The 13,442-nt window shown below is 44.4% G+C and overlaps 1 pseudogene; it reads right to left on the bottom strand.

Moving 5' to 3' along the window:
• Window positions 1-7,687: 7,687 nt before the first annotated feature.
• LOC136154450 (small ribosomal subunit protein uS9-like) lies at window positions 7,688-11,987 on the bottom strand (annotated as a pseudogene).
• Between the last annotated feature and the right edge of the window lie 1,455 nt (window positions 11,988-13,442).

Below are 13,442 nucleotides of genomic sequence, written 5' to 3'. Positions count from 1 at the left end.
GTCGCACCGCCCGCTCCTTTATGTGGCCTGGCTTCCGCGCCGCTCCCCGCCCTCGCGCCCGCCTTCTAGCCGGCCGCCAGCCTCGCCCCGCCCAGACCAGCCCAGCCCGGCCACACCAACTACTTGGGGGGGCCTGGCTGGGCCTGGGCGCCTCAGATCCCAGTCCTCACCCAGGCCTGTCTGCCCCCTCTCCCACTCCTTTCACAGACCTTGGCCCTTCGCATCCGGGCCAGCCGGCCCCACCCCCCAAGTAGGGCTGGGCCCTAGGCCGCACCCTGGAAAGAGGCTTACAACCCCGACTGCAACTTTACACTAATGGGAGTTCACTACCTGTCAAAACGGCTCTGACTCTCTGAAAGTTCTTCCTGCGTGTATCTGAACTCTTCTGTGGTTCCGCCTATGGATCTCAACTGAGGCCACACAAATCTACTACTCTCCCAAACAACTCCTGAGAGATCTGAGATCCCATGTCCCCCTGAAACTTCTCTTCTCTTGGCTAATCTGCCTCAGCTTCTCCAATGCTTCATCAGTTCTCTTCTGTAGAATTCTGTGTTACTTTTCCCATCATAGTTTGTCCCCATCTTGCTCAATCCTCATTTTTATCAAAAATGGGCTCCTTTTTCCTATATCTGCCCTCTATTCACTTTCCTTCCTTCAAATCCCAGTATCCAACTTTTTGAAATCCTGATCCTGTAGCCCCACTGCAACACATTTACTCATATCTGATTCACTTTCTGATAACTCCACCAGGTTAGATGCACTCCAGTCCATTGCTTTGAGATATGTCTGCCAGAACCCTTCCTGCTTCTTGTCAAGGTCACAGAATCCCAGCATAGAGGTGTTCTAGACTGTAACAGTCATCTAGTTAAGTCTGAGCTTTAGTTTGAAAGTGACAGGCCATAGTTATCCTTTCTCATATCCACTGGTAACTCTGTGGAGGCATGGTCTGAGTATTTTTTGTGAGGTAGGCCTATGTATACCTCAGGGATGATGAGCCAGCTTGGGGCAGTGAAAAAGATATTTGGGAGGGATGGTCACGACCCCTGGATTTTAGTCATAGCTTTGCCATTAACTCCCTCTCTGACCACTATGTAGCCTTGGGTAAGCCCCCTCCGCTCTCTGGGCTTGAGGTTCCCCTTCTGTAACAAGAAAGGGCTGAACTCTTGGGCTTCCAAGGTCCTTTCCCAGTCTGACGTTATAAAAGGATGAGAAAGGAAGTAAACTTCCTAGGACAATAGATGAGTCTAGCAGTGTTGCATAAGGACTGGTTTTGCATTGCTCTCAGGAGTCAACAGCCCTATTCTCTACTCCTCTGCTTTCCCAGCTCAACGGGGTCCGTGTCTCAATGTGCCTCAGCTTCTCCCACTGCCATCAAGATTCATCGATAAGTGTTAGGGTAAGCAAAGTTCCCTGCCCAAACCATTTTCTGGAGCTGAGCAGTTTACCCAAGGAAGAGCAGCACACCCCAGAAAGCCTCAGCAGCATGGGTAGCAATGACATCAATCACATTCCTTGACATTGCAGTGACCCTTTTCCTCCAGGAGATCAAGGAACTCACTGATTCCTTCATTCATATTCTAGAGCCTGCAGGGGCCTAGGCTAAGTGCTTAAAAGGGAAGGGGAAGTTGATTGGAAACTCCAACTTTCATTATCCATCCTGGAAAGTGGAAAGTCCCTGTGTGTCATTCCCCACATGCCATGCCCCAAACACACACACACACACACACACACACACACACACACACACACACATGAGAGAGAGAGAGAGAGAGAGAGAGAGAGAGAGAGAGAGAGACCTGGTTAGGGAATGTCAAGCATCTGAACACAGTATTAAAAGGGAAAAAGAGACTCAGGAGTTCAAGTGAGGGGAAAGAAGTCAAAGGATTCGGACGTTAAGGAGGTTGATGGAAAGAGAGGCTGAGAGAGGAAGAGGTGGTTGTCCCCCTGGAGAGGAGAAGGGTGGGGAATGGGAGGAAAACAGGCTATCAGTGAGTGTTTAGTCTAGCCCCCATTCAGGTCAAGGGAACTGAGGATCCAAAAGAGGAAAGAACTTACTCAAGATCTGGCAACCAGTGTGGAGAATGGATTCAGAAGTAATAGAGAAGACGAAGAACTCAGTTAAGCTGTTTCCAAATACAAGCAAGAATTCTTGAAGACTAGAATCCAGAAGAGTAGTGCTGCCCCTACTTTATCAGATAGAAATTTGGTATGGTGATTACAGTCAAGCAACTGAACATTGTTTGAAGGTTAGACTTGAAACCTCCTGGCTAGGAGAGACCTATATTTGATATCTCCATGTCTCCAAAGCAGAGCAGAGGAAGCTGAGGTGCTCTCTTGTTCTTCAGGATGGCCATCGAAACACACCTTTGTTTTTACCTCTTTGTAAAATATGTCATGCCTGTATGGCCAGAACTTCTGATCCCTCCCACCCACCCTGCACCCTACCATGATCCCATGTGAATTGAGTTAGCTCAGTCTTCTTGGGGCCAAAGTAATCTCAACAATTAGGTTCAGATATGACGAGGTTTATGCCAGTGTTTGTAGAGAGGAGACATGAAAATAAGGGCTAAACATCCCCTCATATGTTGGCTGGCTAAGGGAAGTAAGAGGTATGAAGACACCTGGGTTTTTAGAAGAGCTAGATTCAAAGTTCAAGGAGGAACAGGGAATTTTTTTCAAGCAGTAAAACTAGATGAAAGGCAGTACAGGGACATTCTGAAAGTGGAATCCAATGAAGCTGGGTGGAGGTGTCTGAATCAGGAGTAGGAGATACAAAAGGAGAAATTTGACCTGAGCTCTAGGTCCATACATGGAGTCTAGTGGAAAGGCTCGGTATTCCTAGGGGACTGGGACTGTTCCAGAGCTACAGCAAGTCTGGATGTGAGAGTTAAGAAACGGCAAGCAGGAACTGCATAAGGCTGATTTATGTGAAAGCCTATGTCAAGCTTAAGAGAGAAATGAGATTGAACTTGTAATCACCTCCCACTCAAGATATAAGCTCACTGCAGTAAACAAGCTTCTGCATTCTAAATTGCATTCCTCTTTCAGAGGACACAATAGTGCAGGAGAGGCAATATCAGAGAGTCACTAGGTAGGGAGCAGTCCTGAATGCCAGGAGTACCTTGAATAAAGAAGCCCTCCCCCTCCTCCACCCAGTCCATTGGATGGTAAACAGTTGAAAGTTTCCCATCATTCAGAGGGTTGCTTTTCATTTTCATCACTGTTAGAAAGTCCTCTTTACATCTAAATTTAATTTCTTCAGCTTAACTCTACACAATTGCTCTTGGCTGATGCCTGAGTAAGGAATTAACTGAGCCTCTGAATTGCTCTTCTCCTTCATTCATAGAAGAGATATGTATCAGAGAGATGAGGACAAACATAAGCTTGAGGCTACACACTCCAAGTTCTTCTCTCTCTCTTAATTCCCTTGGATCAGCAGCCCAAGCATTAGGCTAGCTGTGCCCTTTACACAAACCAAAAAGTAACAGAAAAATATATTCTTGTCTCCCCAAAGGGAAGAAGTCCTCTTGGTATAATATGGCTGAGATTAAAAACTGAGCAGTAGAGAAATCTTGCTTTTAACCATCTTACACCTACTTCTTGGAAACAAAAACTAGAGTTAGGGTTGAATATTTATTATTAATCATACTAATGGACCACAATGAGAGGGAATAAAATTTCTCTCTGGCTCTGCTTCTTAGTAGTAAGGCTGGAAACTTTTTTGAGAGCTTTCCCTCCCCACCCCCAGCCAGCCAATATCAATTCAATTTGAGCCAGTGCCATCTTAGAATATGAAATTACCCCTGCAGAGAGGGTCTCCCAGTCTCCCAGTGGAGTCACTAGCTCCCAGCCCTGTCCCCAGCAGTCAGTGACCAGCAACCACACCTATGTGGCCGGTCTGCCTATGGGCCCCAGAGAGAAAACAGCCCACTGAGCACATGGCCTTCCTTCCATGAACAACCTACAATTCAAACGTGATACACTCAGAAGGAAACTATCCATCTGTGCATCTTTCCCACGCCTCCAGCACTGATCAGGTGTGTGCTGAGTGCCTGGTTCTCTGTGAGGCTCTGCAAGGGATACTCACCCTGTACCTCCCCAGGAACTCTCCTTCCCAGTGGCTCTGTATCTGTTGGTGGTTTTGCTGTTAGCACTGTCCTTTGTGCGCACGATGTCATCATCTTTAACTTTCCTCTGCCTGCCCCTACCATCTGGTCACCAAGCCCTGCTGTCTGTCTGTCTGTTCTTCACAGCTTCTCTCTCCCCATCTCCACTGCCAGTGCCCTGTGTCAGTCCTCACTGACTCCCTGGTCTCCCTGACTTCAGGCTGCAGTACCAGGCTATCCTCCACATGGTCACTCTGGCAATCTTCAGAAAGGCAGCCTTCACCTGTGCTCAGAAATATCTGATGACCCCTCCACCCAATATAAACACACCCTAACCTTTGCAGGCTTCTCTTGCTCCCACAGCTCCTCAGCAAAGCTCTACTCCTCGAGCCAGGCTAGTCTCACTGCATACACACAGCCCTGTGTGCTTGCTCTTGTCTCTGCACAAAGCTCTCCATTGATCTTTCCTGCCCACCTTGTGCTCTCTGCATCCCCCCAGCTCTTGTAGTGCCTGAGTCTGCAGTGCTTATGTGGCCTCCATCCCACACCAAGCTTTGTCTTGTCAGCTTCTGCTTTTTCTCTTTTTTTCCTCCATTCCAGGCTTGCCTGTAGTTGTCCCCAGAAAGGGATCACACTTTGTGTTCCATGAGGAAGGATCACAGCATATTTCCAAGATATCTTTGAAGCTCAGGATAGATTGCCTAGCTAAAGAGAGAGATCTGCTATTCTGTTTCCAGTCCTACCGGCCTATCAACTGCTCTTATGCTCAGATTCTCTAAAGGCCCAAGTTTTCCCTTATATTACCTCAAGTTCTCCTGTTAGGAGACAAGACCAATGAATAGAGCCTCCTATTCCTATATTGTTACTCCTTCTCCACTCATTCACAGCTCTGTGTGTGTGGAGGAGGTGTGCATGCTTTACTACCACTCTATCTTAGGGAAACACTATTGTTCACAAAAAGGCATCTATAAGGACATTTACTGTAATACTATAATAATCCATCACTGTGGGGCTGATTATAGACATGGTACATCTGTACAACAAGATGTTATTCAGCATTTAAAAGCAGGAACTACTCTGAAAAGAGGTTTTATTATTATTATTAGTAGTAGTAGTAGTAGTAGTATTTACTCTGAAATCACAGAAAGATATGAATAGTATGATACCATTTATGAATTAAAATATCTGTATATTTCTAGATATGTCACCCTGCTTAGTTAACATATGCAGAGTACATCATGCAAAATGCCAGGCTGGATGGAGCACAAGTTGGAGTCAAGATTGCCGGGAGAAATATCAATAACCTCAGATAGGCAGATGATACCACTCTTATGGCAGAAAGCAAAGAGGAACTAAAGAGCCTCTTAATGAAAGTGAAAGAGGTGAGTGAAAAAGTTGACTTAAAACTCAACATTCAAAAACACTAAGATCATGGCACCTGGTCTTATCACTTCATTTCAAATAGATGGGGAAACAATGGAAACAGTGACAGACTTTATTTTCTTGGGATCCAAAATCACTGCAGATGGGGACTGCAGTCAAGAAATTAAAAAGACACTTGCTCCTTGGAAGAAAAGCTATAACAAACCTAGATAGCATATTAAAAAGCAGAGACATCACTTTACCGACAAAGGTCCATATAGTCAAAGCTATGGATGGATGTGAGAGCTGGATATAAGGAAGGCTGAGTGCCGAAAAATTGATGCTTTTGAATTGTGGTGTTGGAGAAGACTCTTGAGAGTCCTTTGGACAGCAAGGAGATCCAACCAGTCCATCCTGAAGGAAATCAATCCTGAATATTCATTGGAAGGACTGATGCTGAAGCTCCAATACTTTGGCTACCTGATACAAAGAGCTGATTGGTTGGAAAAGACCCTGATCCTGGGAAAGATTGAAGGCAGGAGGAGAAGGGGATGACAGGATGAGATGGTTGGATGGCATCACCAACTCAATGGACATGAGTTTGATCAAGCTCCAGGAGATGGTGAAGGACAGGGAAGCCTGGCGTGCTGCAGTCCATGGGGTCACAAAGAGTCTGACACAACTGAGCAACTGAAAAACAACAACAAATATGTTTATATTTGTAAGTTCCCAGAAAGGGGGAAAGATGTATAACAAATTTATACTGGTTGCTACCTCTGGAACAGGGACTGGGATTAGAGTGGAGAGCAAAAGAAGAATTTTTACTTCTTAATGTATATATTACTATATTAGGAATTCCCTTGTAGCTCAGCTGGTAAAGAATCTGCCTCCAATGCAGGAGACCCCAGTTCAATTCCTGGGGCAGGGAGATCCTCTAGAGAAGGGATGGGCTACCCACTACAGTATTCTTGGGCTTTCCTGGTGGCTCAGACGGTAAAGAATCCACCTGCATTGCGGGAGACCTGAAGAGTCTGACAGGCTACAGTCCATGGGGTCACAAAAAGTTGGACATGACTGAGTGACTTTCACTTTTTCTATATTATTTAATTTTCTCAATGAGCATGAATCAAATGGCAGAAAAGAAAGAAAGATGAGTAGGAGGAGGAAGAGTAGAAAGAACAGAAAAATCTGGGAGAAAATGTGGATAGGTTGGATAGTCAGGATGCAAAAAGTTTATGACAAGCCCGACTGATGGTAAAGATTAAAAGGAAAACAGATATAAAGCTTGTGTGTGTGTGTTAGTCACTCAGTCTTGCCTGACTCTATGCAAACCCATTGACTGCAGCCTGCTAGGCTCCTCTGTTCATGGGATTCTCCAGGCAAGAATACTGGAGTAGGTAGCCATTCCCTTCTCCAGGGGATGTTAACGACTCAGGGGTTGAACCTGGGTCCCCTGCATTGCAGGCAGATTCTTTTACCATCTGAGCCACCAGGGAAGCCCTGTAAAAGTTGACAGTTCAGTTCAGTCCCTCAGTCTTCTCCGACTCTTTACAACCCCATGGACTGTAGCACACCAGGCCTCCCTGTCCATCACCAACTCCCAGAGTTTACACAAACTCATGTCCTTTGAGTCAGTGATGCCATTCAACCATCTCATCCTCTGTCATTCCCTCCTCCTCCCTCCTTCAATCTTTCCCAGCATCAGAGTCTTTTCAAATGAGTCAGTTTTTCGCATCAGGTAGCCAAAGTATTGGAGTTTCAGCATCAGCATCAGTCCTTCCAATGAATATTCAGGTCTGATTTCCTTTAGGATGGACTGGTTGGATCTCCTTGCTGTCCAAGGGACTCTCAAGAGTCTTCTCCAACACCACAATTCAAAAGGATCATTTCTTCAGCACTCGGCTTTCTTTATAGTCTGACTCTCACAATCTACGTGAATACTGGAAAAACCTATGCTTTGACTAGACAGACCTTTGTTGGCAGTGTAACTTATCTGCTTTTTAATAAGCTGTCTAGGTTGGTCATAACTTTTCTTCCAAGGGATAAGTATCTTTTAATTTCATGGCTGCAGTCACCATCTGCAATGATTTTGGAGCCCCAAGAAATAAAGTCTGACACTGTTTCCCTATCCATTTGCCATGAAGTGATGGGACCAGATGTCATGATCTTAGTTTCTGAATGTTGAGTTTTAAGCCAACTTTTTCACTCTCCTCTTTCACTTTCTTTTTTTTTTTTTTTTTTAATATCCCACAACATTTATTATAAAGGTGCTATACAGGGAAACCCTGATCTTCATGATGGGTTTATCGGTAGGATTTCTGGTAGCGGGCACGGGCACCAGGACCTCCAAACTTTTTGGATTCACAGCGACGGGGATCGGCTACCAGCAGGGTCCGGTCGTACTGGATGAGGATGTCTTTGATCTCCTTCTTGGAAGCCTCATCCACATATTTCTGGTAATAGGCCACCAAGGCTTTGGAGATGGACTGGCGGATGGCGTAAATCTGGGTTACGTGACCACCACCCTTCACTCAGACGCGGATGTCCACGCCAGCAAATCGCTCCTTGCCCAGGAGCAGAACAGGTTCCAGTAACTTGTATTGCAGTGTGCGCGGTTCGATCATCTCCAGGGGTCGTCCGTTCACCTTGATGAGCCCGTTACCTCGTTTGCAGTGCGCCACCGCGGTGGCCATCTTCTTGCGTCTGAAGACTTGCACTGACTGCAGAGGGCCCTTGGACGGCACGGCTGCAGAGGCTGAAAAGAGATCCTCACCTCGCGGCGCCGCAACCGGAAAAAAAAAGCTCCTCTTTCACTTTCATCAAGAACCTCTTTAGTTCTTCTTCACTTTCTACCATAAGGGTGGTGTCATCTGCATATCTGAGGTTTTTGATATTTCTCCCGGCAATCTTGATTCCATTTTGTGCTTCTTCCAGCCCAGCGTTTCTCATGATGTACTCTGCATATAAGTTAAATAAGCAGGGTGACAATATACAGCCTTGATGTACTCCTTTCCTGATTTGGAGCCAGTCTGTTGTTCCATGCTCAGTTCTAACTGTTGCTCTTGACCTGCATATAGATTTCTCAGGAGGCAGGTCAGTTGGTCTGGTATTCCCATCTCTTTAAGAATTTTCCACAGATTGTTGTGCTTGGGTCCAAATAATCAACCTCATGAGGAAAAGATGGTAAAGATGTGACTTAGTAACAGTGTGGCTAAAAAGACCTCTGAGGTTTTACTTTTAATAAACTACATGAATGTTAGCAGTGAGCAGTAGTTACCAGGAGACTTAATTCAAACTCATAAGGCTAATGTTTAGGGGGAAAGGGACAGTCCTGCGTTTTGCTTCTCTGGCCAGAACCCATCTGAGGAGAGTATGCTTCCATGCACCCCTATTTAAGGGGGAGACACACACACACTCGGTTATGTATATCCATGTGAACTAGCTGGGGAGGGAGCTGGGACCAGGACACATGAAGAATAGTTGGAGGATGTGAGGTTGATGGACCTTGGGAAGATTCAGGAGGATGTTATCTATGTCTTTGGGCTGCTAAATGCCCATCTTAAGAAATAAGGAACAGATGGGCCCCTTATGGCCCCAAAGGGCAGAACTTGGAGAAAGCTATGATGTGATGCAATGAAGAAGATTCTTATGGTTATGTCTATCTAAAACTGTTGAGGGCCACTCAGTGAGTACTGAAGTCATATTTGGGAATGTGTGAGCAAAGGTTGGATGACCTCACACTCCGCGAGGTTAAAGAGGAGATTCATATACTCTGAAAGCCTATGAAACCAGTATGTTAAGGTGGCTCAGATGGTAAAGAATCCACCTGTGATGTGGGAGACCTGGGTTTGATCCCTAGGTTGGGAAGATCCCCTGGAGGAGGACATCACAACCCACTCCAGTGATCTAGCCTAGAGAATCCCCATGGACAGAGGACCCTGGTGGGCTACAGTCAATGAGGTTGTAAAAAGAGTCAGACACGACTGAGCAACTAAGCACAGCACAGAACACACACACACACACACACACACACACAAAAAAAAAAAAAAAAACTCAAGTGAAAATGGGGTTATTTTCAAATCATTTTATTCATGCCTAAGAAAAACTTATGTAGACTTAGGTAGACAAAGTAGATATCAATCATTATTTGACAGAAAAGGTAATGGAAATTCAAAGAAATTTACAGCACTTGACCATGATCACATTACAAATAAAGACTTGAAATTAAGTCATTTGATTTTATTATTCATCTAATCCATTTTTTAAAATTCATTCATTAAACGTGTGTGTGTGCTTACTACACCCAAGGCACTGTACTAGGCCCCAGGGATATAGCCATGAAAAGGTGAAAGAAGTCCCCACTCTCACAGAGCTCATTGCCTGGTGGGAGAGACAGAGAAGAAATCTATTATAGAATTAATGTGTTCTTTCCACTAGTTCCCACATCCTAAGTGTTGAGGTATGAAAATCAAAGTTTTCATCTCAGCCGGGCCAATTGAAACCACTGGCCCATCATGGAAAGCTTATTTGCTCTGAAAAAGGAGCCCATAGGTGAATGAAAAAGGAACAGAGGGAAGGATGACTCAGGGATTTGAACAGACTCTTCCCCTCATTACTGACTGAGACATCCATAACAGTGCTGCTCAACACCTTCTGCTGATGGCTTTATGCATTTATATATGCATTAAGCCATTTAATATTATTATTCATTCATTCATTTTATTCATTCAGAAAATGTGAACGCATATCTGCAGCATATAGAGATATGTACATGTACAGCAACATAGCAGCATGATTTTTTTGTATGTATATAGAAGAGAGAAAGAAAGTGCCACTTGGAATGCAGCATGAGATAGTGTAAAAGAGCACTGAATCTGAAGTTAGAAGACCCGGTTTTAGCCTCAGTTTTATCATTTACTAGTTTGATAAATTTAGGCAAATTAATTGGTTAACCCCAAGCCTCAGTTTCCTCATCTGTAAAAACTGAGATAATATCAATTGATACCATCCAGGATTGTTGTCAAGAAGCTATATAATGTTGAATATAAGAAGTGTTTTTGCAAACCATAAGGTGCTTGCATATGGAAAAAAGATTATCATAGCTATGTATATTTGGGGTAGAGATGTAGGTTCCAGGGTTTTCCTGGGCCCAGATGTTCCTCTGCTTGGTCATATGTGTATTGTCTGTATGTTCCCATACTTGCCTGTTTATATGTCTATTTGCATGTATGTGTGTGTATTTCCAAGTCAGTGACATGTAGATTCACTTTTTCTTATTCCTTAATCCATAGTCTCAGACCAGAAAACATTTTAACCTTCTTTTATCTGAGAAATGCAAGTCTCAAGCATCCCTAACTATATTTTGAGAGTGCTTCCCCTTCTTCCCACTCCTCCCCACAAGGCACTTTACTTATGTTCAACCCAGCCATGTGTATACATGCTGATGAGAGCCTTATGCAGATATTTCTAAGTGAAGAAAATGCAGGGCTTGCCTTCCACTGGGTTGAACATGCCTCTCAGAACCAGACATGTCATATGTTCCTGGACCCCCCCCCCACCTCAAGTGGCACCAGAGGATGTGCTGCTGTTGGGTGTAATGCCTCAGGGGAAAAGGAGGAGCTATTTTCCACTTCCCCTCACATACATATCACTCACCAACCCTTTCAGCCTCTCCTCTCCAAAGTTTTGGAATTAGGGGCTTGAAAGGTCTGGCCCTACTTTCCTCAGATCTGCAAAGCTTCAAATGTGCTTCCAGATGTCCCAAGACCTCCAGTCAATTATTCTGAGTTTCAGAGTGTTTGGGAGAAGCGAGAGAATCCTGTGTTTAGCGCACAGAAATACTAAATCTTAGAACTGGCTTGATCCTTCATCACTGCCTAATGCCACCTCTCTCAGATCCTTGTGAAAGGATGAAAGCAAGTCAGAATCCTGAAATATCACACCTTTAACATCATCTAGGCTACATGTCCCCATTTTATATGTGAGAACATAAAGCCCAAGAGAAGTGAATGAACTTGCTCAAGGAAAAATCTAGCTCTCCTGACTCTCAGGCCAGTGTTCTTTCTGCTGGATCTCCAAACTCAAGAGCAATAAGGATCAAACAAGTCAGTAAAAAAGAGGAAAGATCCTATGGTTCTGTTGCTTTGGGGACATCTCCTGGAAATAGAAGCTGAGTGGTTCTTGGGGAGGGGAGTAAAGGTACAGAAGCAGGCTTATGAGTCTCTCTGCAGAGAGTAAACCTGGACAAAGTACCTACTATGGCTCAGGGCAGTATCTGAAACCCAGGAAAAATGTGGGCTCTCTTGTCTAGCAGCTGATCTGGAAACTGAGTAGGTCTTATTCCTCCCAGTATATGAATTCCAGATCTGCATCCAAAACTCCTGAGGTCAAAGATTATGACTTGGATTCTCTCCTGATCTTCCAGAAACTTGCCCAGCTCTAGGCCTTCTGATTGATAATGCTTGCCGTAGAGATGAGATCATCCTGGCTTCCTGGGCAAAGACCTTTGTCTGGATCCATCCTTGAGCTGCAAGTACATTGCCCCTCGGGTGCTCCACATTCTCATTGTCCCCACCTTCAAGGGGGTTGAATCAGCAGGGCTCATGGGGTGGTCTGCTGGACTAGGGGGTCTGCTTCTCATCCCTGTGACTCTTACCTTATAGACCACATGGAGAATGGAGATGGAGGTAATGAAACCCCTTCACCTCATTGCTTTTATTTGATTACTTCTATGAGGTTCTCTGCTCCTACTTGAGCTCTCCCACTCTAGAAAAGGCTGGACTTGGGCTACTTCCACTTACCATTCAGGGTCATACTTTTTCCACTTTGGGGCCTTTGCACACGCTGTTCTTTCTGCCTTGCAAACTCTTCTTGGAACACTCTTCCTCTAGCTCATAACTGTCTCCTTCCTTTACTTTAGGTCTCAGCTTAAATATAATTTCTTCCTTTTGTCCATTATTTCTAAAATAGAATGACCTCTGCCCTCGTCTGCCCCAAAATCTTTTCTTCTCAATCTCAGAGATTTGTTTCCTTAGCACTTATTATAGTCTGCAATAATACATTTTATCTATATATTTATTTTTTTAAATGTCTACCTCTCTCTGCAGTAGGAAGAATAACAGAATAATGCCCCCCAAAGATGTCCACATCCTAATCACCTGTGAATATTTTATGTTTGTGCTAAGTTGCTTCAGTCGTGTCTGACTCTGCTACCCAATGGACCATATCCTACCAGGTTCCTCTGTTCATGGGATTCTCCAGGCAAGAATACTGGAGTGGGTTGCCGTGCTCACCTCCAGGAGATCTTCCCAACCCAGGGATTGAACCTGTGTCTCTTACATCTCCTGCATTGGCAGGTGGGTTCTTTATCACTAGCACCACCTGGGAAACCCATGAATATGTTATATTTTATGAGAAAGAGGAATTAAGGTTGCAGATAGAATTAAAGTTGCTAATCAGCTGACACTGAGATGAGGAGATTACCCTGGATTATTCAAGTGAGCCCTGTGTCATCACAAGGGTCCTTGTAAATGGAAGAGTGAAAGAGGAAAGCATGAGAGATATCATGAATGATTTGATAATGATTCAACCTGCCACTACTGGCTTTGGAGACAGAGAAAGGGATCACAACTCAAGGAATGCAAGCAATCTCAAGAAATTGGAGAAGGCAAGGAAATGGATTCTCCTCCAGAGTCTCAAGAGGAATGTAGTCTTGCTGACCCATTTTAGATTTCTGACCTCCAGAACTGCAAGAGAATAAACTAGTGTTGTTTTAAGTAATTAAATTTGTACTAATTTGTTATAGTAGCCACAGAAAACTCTTACACTCCCCATTAGACCATAATTTTGATGAGGACAGAAACTAGGTTCTGTTTACCATCATAGCCCCAGCATGCAGTATAGTGCCTGGCACAGAGTAAGATCTCAATTAATATTGGTTGGTTTAGATAAATGAATGGAGCCTGAGCATGCCTT

The sequence above is a fragment of the Muntiacus reevesi genome, chromosome X (assembly GCF_963930625.1).
Source record: "Muntiacus reevesi chromosome X, mMunRee1.1, whole genome shotgun sequence".
Lineage (NCBI taxonomy): Eukaryota > Metazoa > Chordata > Mammalia > Artiodactyla > Cervidae > Muntiacus > Muntiacus reevesi.
This window is presented reverse-complemented; position numbering and strand designations above follow the sequence as displayed.